Source organism: Streptopelia decaocto, assembly GCF_964273445.1.
Source record: "Streptopelia decaocto genome assembly, chromosome: 1".
Taxonomy (NCBI): Eukaryota; Metazoa; Chordata; class Aves; order Columbiformes; family Columbidae; genus Streptopelia; species Streptopelia decaocto.
Window position 1 is genome coordinate 138,061,842 of NC_138663.1, and position 17,037 is coordinate 138,078,878.

Consider the following 17,037-nt stretch of genomic DNA (forward strand, 5'->3'; position numbering starts at 1 on the left):
ACTCTGCTATCAATCTGTCCTTACAAAAGTGGTGACAGAGCAGGGGACACCAATGATGCCAAGACATATTCTAGTAAAATGCAAACCTGGCTCCTGGCTGTGGTTGTTCTGGCACTGAGGGGAAAGCATTTTTTTATAATGACACTTGTCAGAACATCGTGTTTGCCTCATCTCTTTCCAAGCAGCCCTTTCTTTGCCTTCTCCTTCCTGAGATTTCCTTTGTTTTTTCTTTTGTCAACATGCTACTGTGTTGTGTTTTGTGGCCTTCCATTGTCAACTCTTTGCAAGGCTGAGGAATTAATTTTCCTAGGTGTTTTCTGTGCTGGGTCACTGGTTTGCAGGGCATGCTGTCGCTAGGCATGTGTGAAACCCGGTACCTGAGGTAGTTGCTGTATACCTTCTGTTGCCTTCTCCTTTTAGCTTATCTCCTTCAGTGTGTGTTATAGGAAACTGGCATTCTGAACCAGCATTCCCCTAGTTGTCTACCTGCATTCATGGTATAAGAGAGAGTAAACATATCAAGGAGTTCACCAATTACTGGTAAAGGCATTATGGAGTTTACTTGTTCCATTCTGTCCAGACCAGATACCAAACAAGTGAGTTTGTTCAGTTTTGTTTGGGTTTGCTTTTAATCTTCACACCATTCTGTTTATCTGTTGATTTATCTAAAATATTTATAGAGCAGCTTAGATAGATAGGTATGTATGAATGTGTTCAATACATACTACAGATTTGTTTGGCTTGTACGTTATCATTCAGACAGGAGTTTGTTATTTCTCCTGATTTGTCTAGGAACCCGAAAGGCCGCAGATTTTATTTCCCCCAGCAAGTGTTTGAATCGCTCTGGCTATAAATGCATGCGTGAGGGGACTCTTCCTCTTGCTGGTGTTTCTTAGCAAGCTCAGGAGTAGCTAGCGTATCGGGTGTTTATCTGCCAGGTGAAGTCCAGATGTATGGTCAGAGGTGATGCTTCACATGTGAGTGTAGTGAGACAGAAAGCTCCTGCTTTCTCTTGCTGAACAAAATCCTCCCCCAGCAGCGTGAAGAGCAGCACACACCAGCACACAGAGCAGCTCTCCAGGCTTGTCTGGGTGTTTGCTGGAGTGCACTCGGTGTGAAATGCGCTTGCCAGGACTGGAGGTGCACCCTACCTCCCTGCTAGCTACAGCGCTGCATAGCTAACTGGCTGTGGGTGGTTTGTTGCTGGTAAAATCTGACAGCAGTCATTTTCCATTTACCTGTCAAGAAAAATATAGGTACAAATGAATTTTAGAGCCACATACATGTATTATTAATATTATTTGTGCCTATTAGATATGGGCCTAAGGAGGAAAATGGAGTTCTCTAGCTTAGCTTTTGCCTAAATGCGTGGGTGTCCAGCTCTGAACTACTGCCACTTTTCTAAGGATGAGAAAATTCAGGTTTTGGCACACCTAAACTCTGGTTGCCTGTGAACAAGGTATCTGTGGATAATCTTTGTTTAATGCCTGCCACAGATCTAGCAAAAGACTCATTATGATATTGTGCTTGCCTTTAAAGCTCCACGTCATGTAATCCTGTAATTAGGGGAAACTCATAGCTTTGATCTTTCTAAAACTAAATTTCATCTTGTAGGAAAAATCTATGCAAAATATAAATACAAAATCCTTTACAATTTGGAAAGTTAGACTCATCATTTCAAACCATGTTTTTATTGTTTTAAAACTAATAAAAATTAATTTTAAATAATCTTAACTAATAAAACTAATGCATTAGAAAATAGTATAGGTTAGAAAATATCCTTTTTCTCTCTGAGTATCATTTTCTCCTATTGATTATTATTATTCTTTGATTTACGGGTTGTCTGCCTGAAAAATAGTCTCCCGCTAGCACAAATTAGTTTGGATATTGAGTCATTATAAGCTTTTTTAGTTATATTTATTTAATGTAGTTTTTTACTTCTCTTGGTTTTGTGTTCATAAATTAAAAAACATCAGCTACGTGAAGCTCTGCGCATCCCAAACATAAAAATAAATAAATAAATAAATAAATAAACAAGAGGAAATACGGATCCTTCTCACCCCTAGAAACAAATGGGATAGATACATCAGAGACTAACAGGTAGGCAGATACTAGAGGGGTGCTGGGAGCCCTTGAAGCTAGAGAAGACCACATCCATTTCTACAGTGCCAGCTGAAATACATGGGCTTTGGTGTATCCCAAGGATTCACTGTGTTTAGATCACTACAGGCTAATGGAATTGTATTCTAGGAGCGGGTCCCTTCCTCCCTCAAAAAAATCAGCTTTCCCTGGGGTGAGCTCTGCTGCATGAACTCTGCTATCCGAATCTGCAGGAGTACATACAGAAAGAGGGACATTAGCTCTCTAACATGTGTGCCCCTGTCCTTTAGCATTTCCAAGGGAAAAGCCAATTCTTTCTCATCAGCCAGCACCAGTCTCTGTGTAGACAGCCCACTTGGTCTGCGCCTTTGCTCTCTGGCTTAAGTGTATGTGTCCATTGATGGGAATACTCTCAGCTGGGACATATTGCAAAGATCTAAAAGAGGGGTAATGAAACAACACTTAAGAAAAAAATCACAACTTGGTAGCTAAAAGTAGAAAAAAGGGCTCTTACAAAGTCTTTCCTCCTTTTCAAACTCAAAGCCAACTTTGCTGGTAGAAGTAGGTGTTCACCACCAAAAGATTCATTAGTATAACCATGGCCATCTGTTCTGTGTTTCTGACTCAGGTGGCCAGCACTGCTTGCAGGGTGGGTTGAACTGGAGGCAGCTGTCTCTGCCCAGGTCCAGTTGCCACCAGATGCTGATATTGCACTCTCTGCACTGGGGTGAATGCATGAAGAGACCGCTCTGAACTACCACCTCACTCAAAGCATTTCATGCTGCCTCCATGGCTACTAGCCACTCTTTCCATTTATTACCCCAGGTATTTCTGCTGGGGTTTGATCAGAGGAGCAAAAAGCTGGAAGGACTCACCAGAAAGGGTCTGGTCTTTCCGCATGCAATGAGACAAGGTCAGCTATACTATGACTGCCCCTAACAGGTGTTTTTTCAAGACACCCTGTGCCTGCATAGCCAGTGCACGGTCATTATTTCACTCCCCTTGTGCTTGGAAAGCTCTTATTAACATACGATCCAAATTGATTTTGCTGTCAATTATTTCTGGTCTTTCCAAGACTCATGGTGATAATTTCTCCTCCTCTTCCTCAAAACTACCTTTTACTTGCTAGAAAGCCATTAACCCCTGTATCTCAGACCTTTCTAGTCCAGCTTAACAGGCTCCCTACTTCTCTCAAGTCGTATTTTCTAACCCTCAGGTCATATGTATTTCACTGTCTGTTTTCTTAAGTGTACTATGCAAAACCAAAGCAAGAGTTCCAGTTCAGGACTCAGTTGTGCAGATAAAAGTACCAGCCATGTTTTGTATATCATGCTTCACTTGTCTAAGCCCAGAATAAGATGAGATTTACCTTTTTTTGTAAGAGTGCCTCATTGCTTTCTCTTATGTAGTCTCCCTGCTGCTCTCTGTTACTGGTCTGCAGCACAGTCTGCGGCTCATTCCCCACTTCTGTATTTGACTGATAGTTGTTTTTTCACCCCTTCTGCAGCATAGTGCTTTGTGCTCGCTGTTGTTGGATGCCATCTGGAGGGTTTCTCCATGGACACCACTTCTTCAGTTTACTTATGATCCTGGTCTCCAAAGCACTTGCAACTGCCCTCAACTTGGTGTCACTGACAAAAGTCAGGTGCCTTCTTTCTGTTCCATCGTGAAGGTGTTAATTAAAGTATTGAAGATATCAGGGTACAAGAGCCGACTATGGTAGCAACCCACTAAAACCTCAATCCCTGGCGGATAGTCATCCATTGATTTCAGCTCTTTGAAGCATCCTGATGGTGATTTAACATCTACCATATTCTCTTAACTTGTTCAAGAGACTGTCGAGCCTTCTGAAGTCAAAATATATCACATCATCACATATAGTGTTCCTGCATTATCTGCTATGCCAGAAATCCTGCCAAAAAAGGAAATGAGGCTGGGGTGACATGATATGTGCTTGCCAAAAGTACATTGATTATATTTTCCTTTATTGTATTTTTATCCTCTAGGTGTTTATAAATGAGATGTTTAATCGTTCATTCCAATATGTTGACTAACTTGTTCCAGGAGAATGAGTCGTAATGGGGACACAGTGGCTGCCCCTTTCCCAGTGTTACCTTGGGTTCTTGTTCTTTTATCCTCAAGCCCTTCTCAGGCGTTAAATATTAGTCCTTACTTGTCTCATCAGGGTCACACGCACAAAGGCACAGATATCTTAACAAGCATGGGGTTTAAAAGCTTTTGCAATAAAGACTTAGGCCTGTCTAAGTCTGGCTAATGTAATAACTCAACTAGGAGCAAGCGATGGTTGCTGTATTTGCTGTCCAGAGCCTTTGCAAAAAGGCATCATTGTGAGCGGAGATGGCTGGGAACTTTTCAGTGAAACTAAAAGATTTCACTGGTTTTGGCTTTGATTAAATTTTAATCAGGAAGGTTTTACAGGTCTGAGGTGCTTTTTCTGGTCAAAGCTCAGAAGAGAAAAAGGCATAGCATTGCCACAGCCTGTCTAAAAGCTGGAGCATTGAGCTGAGGTATGGAGAACTCACATTCGCATTTTTTCTCAGATCCTGGGACTCCTGCAGGCTCACTAACATTTCTTGTGATTCCCAGTTATTGGTTGTTCCAGGGACATGGGCTCTCCCTTGGTTTAATGTTTATTTCTTGAAAAAAAAAATCAAAAGGGCTTTGTCATTTTGGCAAAACAAAAACAAATTTGTAAACATCAGCAGCAAATTTTCACAAAGAGGAATTCTCGTTTACTGCCCAGCCCTAATCACAAACTCAAAGTCAAATGTATAGCGGCTAAAAGCCAAAGCCTACAGTTTTCTTTCAAACTGATACGCATTAATGTGTGAAAAGAACCACAGGGTGTAGCCTTTCTCCATTATACATTGCCTTTGTAGAGCTCCTTGCCTGCAAAGGTTCAGAGTGACCATTCGTTGTTTCAAAGTGGTATAAAGATGTATTTGTTGTTGCTGGGATTTAACCATAGAAAATCTACTATTAACTCTATGTGGTAGATTAGCTGTGCCCCCTCACAGTCCACTTCTCTGAAATAAAAGGGCTTTGTGCGGGTGACTGGTAAAGCACCACAGAGCTAAATCCTTTACCCAGAGAGGCAGCTGAAGCCAGCCAGGCTGCCCCGGCGTAAGCTCCGCTTAGCCAGCGAGCCCCTCGCTGGGAGCCGAGTCTAGGCCTGAGGAGGGAATGTGGTCTGCACCATCCCCTCAGCCCTTGCCCCCATTGCTGGGGACAGTGGTAGGGAAAGAAAATGCTTTAGACTTTGGGGCTGTGAGAAGGGTTTCTGAACAGAAGTGGAGCAATGCACGCAAGTGTGTTTTACAGGAGCCTGAAGTTGGAGGTAACTTCTGCTGGTCATCAGTCTTGGGCCTGAGCTGATGAACCATGGTGGGGTTTGTCTGGCCAAACATTGACGTTACTGCTGGAGTGGGTCTCTTTGGACTCCCTGTGCCATTAGTGAGGAGAAGCAGGCTCTTCTCAGACACCATCCACAGAATCACAGAATCTTAGGGATTGGAAGGGACCTCGAAAGATCATCTAGTCCAATCCCACTGCCGGAGCAGGAACACCTCCATGCGGTTACACAGGAAGGCATCCAGGCAGGTTTTGAATGTCTCCAGAGTAGGAGACTCCACAACCTCCCTGGGCAGCCTGTTCCAGTGTTCTGTTACCCTTACTGAGAAGAAGTTTCTTCTCAAATTTAAGTGGAACCTCTTGTGTTCCAGTTTGAACCCATTACCCCTTGTCCTACCATTGGTTGTCACCGAGAAGAGCCTGGCTACATCCTCGTGACACTCACCCTTTATATATTTGTAAACATTTATGAGGTCACCCCTCCAATTCATCCTAAAGTAGCCATCCAAAATTCATCAGAAGAATTGACCAGTGGAAACATCAGCTTCCCTCCACGGCTGTAGAGGAGAGTCCAGGCTGAGCAGTCCATATGGTGCCATGCATCCTTTTAGTCTTTCCAGACCCGTTTAGGTCATCCTCTTCATTCAGTTTATTCCCTGCCGGAACACAGAGTTAGTGGCTGTCAGGTTTTGCGACGGGTCACTGGGAGGCCAGAGCCGGGCTGGTTTTGAGCTCAGCAGAGCGGTGGTGGGAGCCTGTCGTCCCTTGGCACGCCTGGCCTTCCCGCTCCTTCGGCCAGCACTGGAAGCAGAGTGGTTTGAGGAGAGCTGAAGCTATTTTGCCTTTGCTAGCCAGACAATAAGGATGGAGTCAGATGCCGTTTTCTGAGATATGTGTGCTTTCCCTCTTTGTGGGCGCGGAGCCCAGAAATCGGAGGGATCTTTCTGAGTGCTAACACTGTAGTGTTTTCAATTCCAGGGAGCCTGCAGTAGGTAGGAATGAGCACAGACCACTTTGTCTTTTTCAGGACATAGCCCCAGTGGGAAAATGACAGCAAATTTGGCATGCTGTTGCAAAGAATAATGAGATAACTTGGGAGTATGAATTTTCTGGGAGGAAGAAAAAAGATCATTTTTCTGGGAGCAGTGGGGGAGAAGAAGAAAAGATTGGAGGGAGGAGATAAATTCAGATTACTACAGGGACTGGGAGAGACAGAACCAGTATGCTTGGAAGGAAGTGACAGCGGATCAGTTTGATGGGGAAAATAAGCTGAGAGAGCAGGGAATCATCTTGGGGAACTGACACACGGTAGATCTTGCTTCCCCCCTTCTGCTGTTACCATGGACCGTCGTCTCCTACTGGCAAAATAATTCTAGAATTTCAGGCACACAGTAGTATTGATGGCAATCTTGCTAGATTTTGTGTGCTGGTTTGTTTTGCCCAAACTCATAAATTGCAGGAAACTGCACCTGGTGTTTCATAGGTTACCAAGGAACTTCCTGCCGCTCACCATCTAGTATTTTTATGGCTTCCCCATAGTGTTCTGATGCCTCTTAACTCCTGTTTTCCTATCTCCAGGCATGGCTGGAGTGCTACCATGCAGCATAGGGTTCAGCTGTGTTATATAGGCTGGATCTCAGCACTTTCCAGTGCATAAATGAGGAGGTTTTTCTGGAAATATTTTGGTGCTTGCTTTGCAGGTGCAGGCAGGAGACAAAAACAGAATACTTCAGAAAATGCTTACTCATTTTGGAGAAAGCAGTATTGCATCAAATACATGGAATGCTTTCTTATGGCTGGGAGGAAGGATCTTGATATGATAATGCAACTTCTTAGTGATATAAATCAGCTTAGCTTGAGTGGTGTCTTTGGAGCAGTATCAGCTGATTTTTTGTGATTTGACTCTTGATTCAGACCTGAGCTCTAAAAGATTTTGCCTTGTTATTTCTCTGTCTGGTTGTCTCAGTCTACTGTCCCAAGTCTTAGCCTGGAATATATGACAGTGGAGTAGGGACAATATTATGCTCTTAACTCCAAATACAATAAGAACCTAGTCCCACCACGATGTCTGCTAACCCTTGAGAGAGTACAAATTACCATTAATCATAAATCCAAGTGTGTTTCTGCTCCCACTGGTGAAAAAGAAATGGCTTTGGTAGCACAACAGAGTTGCCTTGACCTGTTGTGAGCCTTGAAATTTGACTGAATTTGCCCGCAACAGCATGTAGACCTTTGGACATCCTAAGTCATAGATTGCCATTGCTTGCTCCCTCCATGATGGCTGGTGTCTTGCCAATAGTGAGTGTACATTTTTTTCCCACATCATCTTGAGATCTTTTTGCAGAGAATATTAATAAACAGGAATAAATATCTTACTCATTGCACATTGCAGGCCTGTGACAGTTTAGTAGCTTGAAAATGAGAAAAAAAAGTTTCTTAGAAAAATTCTCAAAAATATCTGATCTGAAGCTTTGTATTTCTAGTCCAAAATAAAGAGAAAATATGTATAGCTAATTTCCACTAGAAACTTGTCCTTTTACATGCCAATACGGATGAAAGCTAAGTTTAACCATGCTCCACATTTTTCTGTCTCAGATCAACCTTTTCCCTAGCTTTATGGTCCCATTCCCTTTCCTTTCCTTTTCCTTTCCTTTCCTTTCCTTTCTTTCCTTTCCTTTCCTTTCTTCCTTTCCTTTCCTTTCCTTTCCTTTCTCCTTTCCTTTCCTTTCCTTTCCTTTCCCTTTTCTTTTCCTTTCCTTTCCTTTCTTCCTTCCCTTCCTTCCCTTCCCTTCCCTTCCCTTCCCTTCCCTTCCCTTCCCTTCCCTTCCCTTCCTTCCCTTCCCTTCCCTTCCCTCTTTTCTTTTCTTTTCTTTTCTTTTCTTTTCTTTTCTTTTCTTTTCTTTTCTTTTCTTTTCTTTTCTTTTCTTTCTTTTCTTTTCTTTTCTTTTCTTTTCTTTTTCTTTTCTTTTCTTTTCTTTTCTTTTCCTTTTCTTTTCTTTTCTTTTCTTTTCTTTTCTTTTCTTTTCTTTTCTTTTCTTTTCTTTTCTTTTCTTTCTTTCTTTTCTTTCTTTTCTTTCTTTTCTTTTCTTTTCTTTTCTTTCTTTTCTTTTCTTTTCTTTTCTTTTCTTTCTTTTCTTTTCTTTTCTTTTCTTTTCTTTTCTTTTCTTTTCTTTTCTTTTCTTTTCGCCTCGCCTCGCCTCGCCTCGCCTCGCCTCGCCTCGCCTCGCCTCGCCTCGCCTCGCCTCTTCTTTCTTTCCTTGAAAGAAATACTGCCAGGTTGAGGTTAGCCACATTTGTGGTTCACTCATTTGAGCTTTTATTACATACAAGCCCTAGAGATGCTGGGAGTAGCTTGGCTTCGTAAGGAAACAAAGCATGTATGGGTTTATTTGCAGGGTTATGCTGTTTGCCTGTCCTCCTGCTTGGCAGTCCTCTGCTCAGCTGACCCCAGCACCCCTTGTACCTGCTGTGACCTTGCCCCAACAAGAGCTCCTGCCCCTCAAATTCTCACTAGTGGACACCACTCTCCTCCTGCATCCCATAACTGATGGGACGTGTAAAAGGCTGTCGGGTTGCAGGTTGGTTTGGAGCCAGGTGCTTGCGGTTGCCACCTTGACTGAAACTGGTGAAGAGCTTTGAAGGTTTTCCAAAGTACGAGGCACCAGGACCTAGGACGTGTAGCTGTGGTTAAATCGGGCCTTGCTAATTCTAGCATTTGTGGAACAGAGTGTTCCTTTTGTCTGTTTTTCTTATTTCACTGGTGCCAGTGGAGTTGATACTGCAAATCTGCCATGCTCAAAAACTCCATATGGGATGAAATTCCAGATTCCTGGGGTCCACCGGCTCATGTTCTGTGTTTTTGGCTGCTGTGTTACTGTCTACTCTCATTGTAGCTCTGTGTTAGTGGATGAGAACCTGGACCAAAACCTTGATTCCACTGAAATTAAAGGGAATTTTGCTTCATTGGAGCCAAGATTTCTTCTGAAACTGGAATGGACTAGAAACAGATTGTAAAATAAACCTAAATTGAGCCAGCAGTTCAAAACCAACAAGACTCGTAGAAAGAAGCAAATTTATTTCCTAATTTGAAAGCTTTCCATTTTACTACTTAATATGAATTAATTACAGAAAGAAAGAAGTTGCCACTTCAAGAAAAGGAACAAGGAGACAGCATTTCTGAAATGAGACTGTCCTTTTAAAAGTGACTTGAAGACTTGAAGGGTGGGGAGAGGCAGGTAGGCACGGTCTCTGTGCTGTGCCTTCCTACCACCACCTGCATCCATCTGCATGGTGGGTACTGACCCCAGCTGACCCATGGTCACCGCCTGCTCCTGCCATTTGTCTCTATCCACTTGCTGGCCCTCATCGCTCCTGAGGGAAACACATTGTCTGTCTTGTTGGTGTGAATGCATGCCATACCTCATAGGATAAGCCTCCAGCTGCTTCCCACAAAAAAAAAACCCAACAAATGGTAAATTGTATTAAGTAATAGCTTTTCAGGGTTTGGATTTTGATGGCTTTTCTCAGAGCTCCAGCTCTTCTTTTTTTATCTTTAGAAACACTGGAATTGCTACCCCGGTAGCAGCTCCTTACTCACCAGAAAGCAAAGAAACATTCTGAGAAAATAATGACTTAATATCACATTTCCTGTATAGCCACTTAAATGTCAGTAGTCGGTTGCTTGGGAAAAAAAAACCCACAACCCTCCAAAATAACAGAATAGCAGATTGGTTTAATAAAGCCTGAGATGTGATAGTTAAGGGGAAAAAATAACTTGCCAAATGTGCACACAACAAAATAGATGAAAAAGAAACAGATACTTAGACATATGGCTTCCATTTACAGTGTATTCAGGCAGGGAGCACTTTCTCAAAACCCAACCACAGCTTTTGAAAATGCCTTTAAAAAAAACCCCCAAATATGGGGTTTTAAAGTGTTAGTCTCCAACAGGAAACAGGAGAAAGGTTATTCCTGGGAAGGAAACAAAGGTTGAAGTGGGCGATCTGAGGGAGGGGGACCATGTGGCCGTGCTTGGTGGCAGCCCTGGGTCTCTGCCTGTCACATCTCAGGCTGTCAGCAGGCAGACCTGTGGTAGGAGCAACCAAGCTCAAGGAACCAAGGAGTCCTGGTGGTGTGCGAAAGGCTGAGAACACGCCCAAGAGATGGTTTGTTTTCTCAAAGAAACATCAGGAGTGCCATCATTTCTCTGCCTGGCTTTTTCTGAGGGACCCTTTGGAGATGCCCAAACGGGGGTTGTGAGCGTTTTCATTTCTGATATAGAACAGAGTCATAGAATCATTTCAGTTGGAAGAGGCCCTCAGGATCATCAAGTTTAACCATAACCTAACTCTGGCACTAAACCATGTCCCTAAGAACCTTGTCTAAATGCCTTTTAAACCCCTCCAGGGATGGTGACTCCACCACTTCCTTGGGCAGCCTGTTCCAATATCAAAAGGCTGATGCTGCTGAGGCTTAGGCAATGTTACTTTTAAAATTCCCTCCTTCTTCATATATCAGATATTCCTTGCATCGTCTGTTTGATGGCATGATCTTGTACTTCTCTGGCCTTCCACGGAATCTTCTAGGAACATCCTAATTTATTATGTGAATACATATTGGAATGAGGAACAGTTCTTAAAAAAAGCAAAAAGTAGACTACAACATTTTTTCTTCCCGTTCCATTAAGGTTACCTTTAAAAAACAATCTGTGAAGAAAAAAAAATGGATAGCTAGGGAGGTCCTCTTTAATGAAATGAGAATTGGATTTTGGTGATAAGTTTTAATTTAGGGCAAATAATTTAATTGGAATGACTCATTAATTTTGGGGTGCGTAAATTGGGCCTCTGGCAGCCTATTATCTTCTTTATTTCTTTCTGGGTCTTCTCTGTCAGCAGTATAAGAAAAGCCTTTTGCCTTTAATAAGGTAAGAAGACACTCCCTTTGAATGTGTGGGGAAAGGACTCTCACAGTGCAGTGATGTTAGCATAATGGCATCTCACCCTTTGGGTGCCCTCAGCTTATAAGCCACTCAAGCTGCAAGACTAGTGGGTTTTCACAGCTTCCTGGCATATGGATACTCAGGTATCCACATGGTATGGGTGATGTGGTGGGCCTGGGACGTCTGACCATGGCTGACTTGGACACAGACAGGTTAGCAGCATTCTGCCGGGAATGGTGGTCATGAGTGGGCTAGTGGATGCAGGAGACCAGAACTGTGTCATCAGAAGAAGTTGTATGTTTTCTGAGTTAGTGGGTGAGTGGGACATCTACTCACGTTTTATTAACTGGGAGGTTCATCTCTCAACTTTGGTGCGCAGCAAGTAGATCCACTAATGTGTTAAGTGCAGGAAGGGAAAGTAAAACACAGAGAGTAAAGAGCCTTTCAAAGGGAGAGAAGCCAAGAAGCAAGATCCTAGAGCTGAATTCCACATGGCCCTCACGCAGGTGCCACAGCAGCTGCTCTAGTCTGGAGAGTCTCTTCAAATTGATTGTCCCCTTGTTAGACTGATGGGAATGTCACTTTGGGGTATGTTCCTGTTTTGAATTCCAACAACAACAACAACAACAAAATTTCTTTGAGAAGAAGTAGGATAAATCTCCCAAATTACCATAGAACAGACTTTACAAAGTAGAAGCCTTATGACCTTAACAAATCCAACCATGATCTTGGGGATTATGAATTTGTAGAGCTCCCAATTGATGATTTTACCTGAAAGATTAATCCACTTGCTGACCTATAGCCAAGAGGTTAAGAACGAAAGTTCATAGGGAGACCACCCTCATTAATCTGTTTGAGAGGAGCGTTAACAGCGTGGCAACAATTGCTTTTCCTACTGTGTTTTTCACTTTTCTGAATATGTGTCATGTAATTCATGGCATGACTGTGTTCCAGGGGAAAATTTACAACTGTTCAAAGCCTGTGGACCATCTTTGCAATTGAGTTGGACACCTTGGCTATGCCTATACTTCCTCTGCAGATAGTATCAGAGAAAGCCCTGGACACCAAGCCAGATGGCATGGACTGGCTTGTGTTCATGCTACTTGATGGTACTACCTTTTGGAATGGATAGATCATGTCCACTCTGCACTAGGCACTGGTGGGGAGCCTGCTCTCTTCTGTTCTCCCTGTGATGCCCCTGTAGCTCTGAGGTATGCTTCTTTTTCAGCTGATTGATTCGTTATGTTTTCTGGTTAAAAGTGCCTGAAATAATGAGAAGGCTGGGACACAGCCCAGCAGATTGGTGTCTCTATAACCTGATGCCAAGAGCCTGTGTTGCACGACACAGGAATGCATGGAAGCATTTGAAAGCCCAGGTCCTATGGAATTGGTGTTGGAGGACTTTTGCAGGTTAAGGAAGCCAAACTTGGCATTGTCTGCGTGTCTGGAGGGGGTTGTCCCTGTCAGCTGTGCCTGCTCCTCCTTTGAGAGAGGGTGCACTAGTTCATTCTGGAAAAGAGCTTGGGACTGAACTCATGTTTGTGTGCATGGCTGTCCAAAGCAAAACTGAGAAACTGCGGTTTGCTCTCTGGAGCACAAGAGAATCAAACCCATAGACAGCACAGACATAGCTGTGCAAGGCTGTAAAATGTTCACCACATTATAACTCCAGAGTAGGTACATCATTCCGCTAGACAAATTGCACAGGTGTCCTATCAGAGGCAGGACTAAAATCCAAGTCCAGAGGTATACATCTCTGTCACTCAGTCTTTTAAGTGTAACTCTCCTAAGGTGTTGTATCTCTTGTATGTATGGACACTTAGTCATGCAAACAGAAGTAGTATACTGCAGGTAAGATTCATCACACTTAATCTTAGACATCTAAGTTTTAGTAGCACAAATTGAAGCCAGTCGTCTGGCCCTCATCTGTAGTCTGTTGGGAGAAGCTGACATCTTACTCTTCCTGCTGTCTGCCTCAAGATAATGTGATGGATCATCCTCTGAAAGTCCCTGTTTCTCTTTTTGGACAACAGGAGAAATATGAATGACTAACTCAAATTTACACAGCAAAGTTTTTGATTTCTAAAATTTGGTGACATTAATCCACCTTCGATGTCTATGCAGGAAACAGAAAACTGTTTTAAGAGGCTAGTTTTAGAGACTCCAGCATTACTGACAATCTAACACTGTCTCCTCAGCAGCATTGATTGGTCCTGACTCTTCCTCTTGCCATAACCTGGGCTTTGTGACTTTATATGGCATAACAATATATTTTATTTTAGTCTGTAATCTGTTCTACCCTGGATAATGCTTTCAGTTTTAATCCCTGATACATTTACTTGTCCTTGCAATGGGTAGCTGCATTCCCCTTCAAATCTCTTACTTTAAGCCTGACATAAATTCCTGCAAGCTCTCCCAGTAGAAGGTTGCCATCTCCTTGTCTGGACACTCTTGCCTGCTATTTCCTGCTGAGCAAGAGGATAAGGGACTCCCCTGAAGAGATTTCTGCACTTCCTGCTCCCAGAGCCACCAGCCCAGCAAAGCCCTGAGGCACAGGCTACATTTTTCACTGGATGAGTAATGCTGTTCTAGCCCAAACTATTCCAGAACACTCAATTTTTCTGCTGGATTTCATGCTATCCCTGTCTCTCTGGTCCTTGAACTCCTTTGAGACATCACTAGTGTTAGACCCAAGTGTTTCTTCCTCTCTTCTCTCTTTGAAGGGAGAACTATATAATATTTCAAAAAGAAACTCCAGATACTTAATCACTTGCATCTGCAGTTTTCTGGAGCTGTAGTGACTGTTGTGCATCAGCCCTGGGTGCTGCCATGCTTGTTTCCATCTCTGGTGCTGCAAAAGTCCATTAGTCCCTATGGATTTCACAGTATTACCCTCTTCATCCTGGGGCTCAAGAGCACACTGCTGACTGGTCTCCCTGCCAGCCCTTTCCACTCCCAAAAACAACAACAAAAAATTCCTACCCCACAAACAAACAAAACAAAACCAAAAACAATCTCAGTTTTTCTAATCCTGTTGGTTTTGTGGGCACATTTCTACCAGCATTTGCAGAAACTCCCAAGTCTGCACCTGAACTGGAGAAACTCTCCTTTCTTTGGCTCCCAGATCAAATCAAATTGCTGTTTATTTCATTGCCCTGATAAATTTTTTATTAACTGTATTAGAAGTCTGTGAGGAGGCGAGAAGAGGAAGAGAGAAAAAAAAAAAACCTGTTCAGGAATGTAGACTGGGCAAAGTGCCCGTGATTAATGGGGTAACAGTGACCAGCGGGTATTTGAAAATTCACCAGTGCCAACTGCCAGGAGGTTTTTGCTGCCTGTGACAGCTGGTCATCATTATTGGACGACTGCTTCTGTGTACACCTTAGATCTGTGTCTTTGTATATCTCTTAGCAAGTCACTCTCAGTTTCTGTTTTGCAGGGACATACTGAAGCAATTAGGGCATGTTGAATGATTGCAGGGTTGAATGAACAGCGTTGGGCAAAATACAAAAAATACAATTTCTCTTCTACTCGAGCCCTAATTCCCCTGTCTCAAGATAGGCTTGAAACTCTCTCCCAGAGATAGGCCTCCCTCAGCATTGTATGAATTTGAATTGCAGTTTTGCAGCTCTACTCAACCACTTGGTTATTCCTTATTCATTGCTGCTACAGGGCACCCGTCCTCTTCAAAGATCGTTACAGCCTATTCTGACTGATAGCCCTCTTTAAGGAAGCAAATCCCATCTCTGACACACCATATATGTTGCTAAGTGTCTCCTGGCCCACTAATGAAGTAGTGAACACCTAATCTTGATGAAAGTTTGCATGTTCGGATGGTTTCTACAGCACAGTTGCATCTGATGAGGACACACCGAGACTGATGACCGTGCCACTAAACCTGAGGGAAAGGATCTTTAAGGGTAAATGCATTGAATGTATCTGCCAAACGCCCATCTAAGAGGCAACATGTTTCCTTGGGAATGCAGTAAATCCAGCAGATAGGCCAAAGCAGAATAATTGATGTAGAGACCTCAGAACAGAAGGGTTAAGTATGGTGCAGGCACATTCAGGTGGGAGTGAAGTGGTGATAGTGTTCATGTCTGTGGAGAAGTCAGAGGAGATAAAAGGTTTGTGTCAATTCTCATTGAAATTTTAGATGTGGAGCTCCCCTGCAAGGGGCAGTTGTTTGGCTACACATAAGCTTTGGGTGCATGAAGACTTCTTTAGGAGCTAGAGAGGACTCAGAGACAAAATGCACCCATGGTGCCTGATGTGAAGAGAACATATGAAATAGGAAATTGTTGTGGATGCTAATCCTCCCAGTTTTTTGTAATTTCTATTCCCCTTTGGTCTGGTACACTCAGTCGTTGGCTCATCCTGGAAGGGGAAGCTCAGATCACTGCTAGAAAGAGCTGTCCTGAGCTCTTATGAGATGCATGGTCTCGCCTTCTCAGGAGCTTTCCTACCCAATACTACAGAGCTAACAGCAAAGTGACCTGATTTTTTTGAAAGGCATAACTAGGACGCACTTGATACCATACAGGGAGAGAAGGAATGTAGGTTTTTTTTGATGAACAGCTTTTTCTTTTCATGGCAACCTCAGAAGCCTTGAATGGGAAGAAATTTGATTCTTGGGATGGATCTGCTATTCAGTTGGAGAGGAGGCTGAAGTGGAATCTTGAAGAATATAGTTCAGCCAGGGGTGTTGAGCTTGGGAAATAAAGAGGGTAACGAGTCCTCCATACTAAAGTTTCTGTTGGACACAGCACTTCAGCAGAGAAATACAGTAACAGCATTGTTTGCTTTCCGTAAGTGTGAACAGGTATCCGTGCTGTGAATACTTTTAGGATTTTTACTTCCACATCTCTGTGATAAAATGCCAAAACCCAAATACAGAGGTATTGCGGGCTGTGTCATGTTAAGTCATTGTGAGACAGCCTGTGAACCTCATGAAGCACTAGCTGGCAGAAGGAAGGAGGAACTCTCCATTAGGTTCCAGAACATTGTAAATCAGTGGGAAAATGCTTCTCATAACTTTAGTAGTATTTTAGTTTATCTTCAATTAAGATTGCCTCTTACCAGGTCTCAAAGTATGTCACAGTTCTGGTTCTTCAGTGAATTTGTTCATTAGAGGACCAATCACCGAGCTGGCTGCCATGGTAAAGCAGGTATTCTTGTCATATATCAGTTTTCTTCTCCTTCCCTTTCGCTGCTAGTCAGTTCTTGCCATCTCCATTGTGTCTTCGTTTCACTTGTTCACGGTGACACGAAATGTCTCCTGCCTGAGGTCAATCTCCCCATGATAAAAGTCTTCCACAGAATTAGTCAGGCTGGAAGACAGGCAGATATCAAAAATGTAAACCTTCGGCAAACGGTGGCAGGCTGTCACTTCCCATTAGCTAATGCTACCTGGGCAGCCTGCTGACTCCTCGCCATTGTAGGTGGGAGAGATGAGTTTTAATGAGCAGCAGAGGGAATGGAGAGGGGAGGAAGAAAAGGAAAGTAGTGCAGACTACAGGTAATACTTTTGGTAGGGGATGACATACATATGTGTGTGAGTGCATGTGTCCATGCTAGTGTGCAGAAGCATCGAAATGAAGTGAGCAATAACTGTGTGGCTTGGCAGG

At 43.1% G+C, this 17,037-nt stretch overlaps 1 protein-coding gene across 3 annotated transcripts in view; it reads left to right on the top strand.

The window, feature by feature from the left end:
• Positions 1-17,037, top strand: part of LSAMP (limbic system associated membrane protein) — a 1,028,643-nt gene that overhangs the window by 856,264 nt on the left and 155,342 nt on the right. The window lies entirely within an intron of this gene.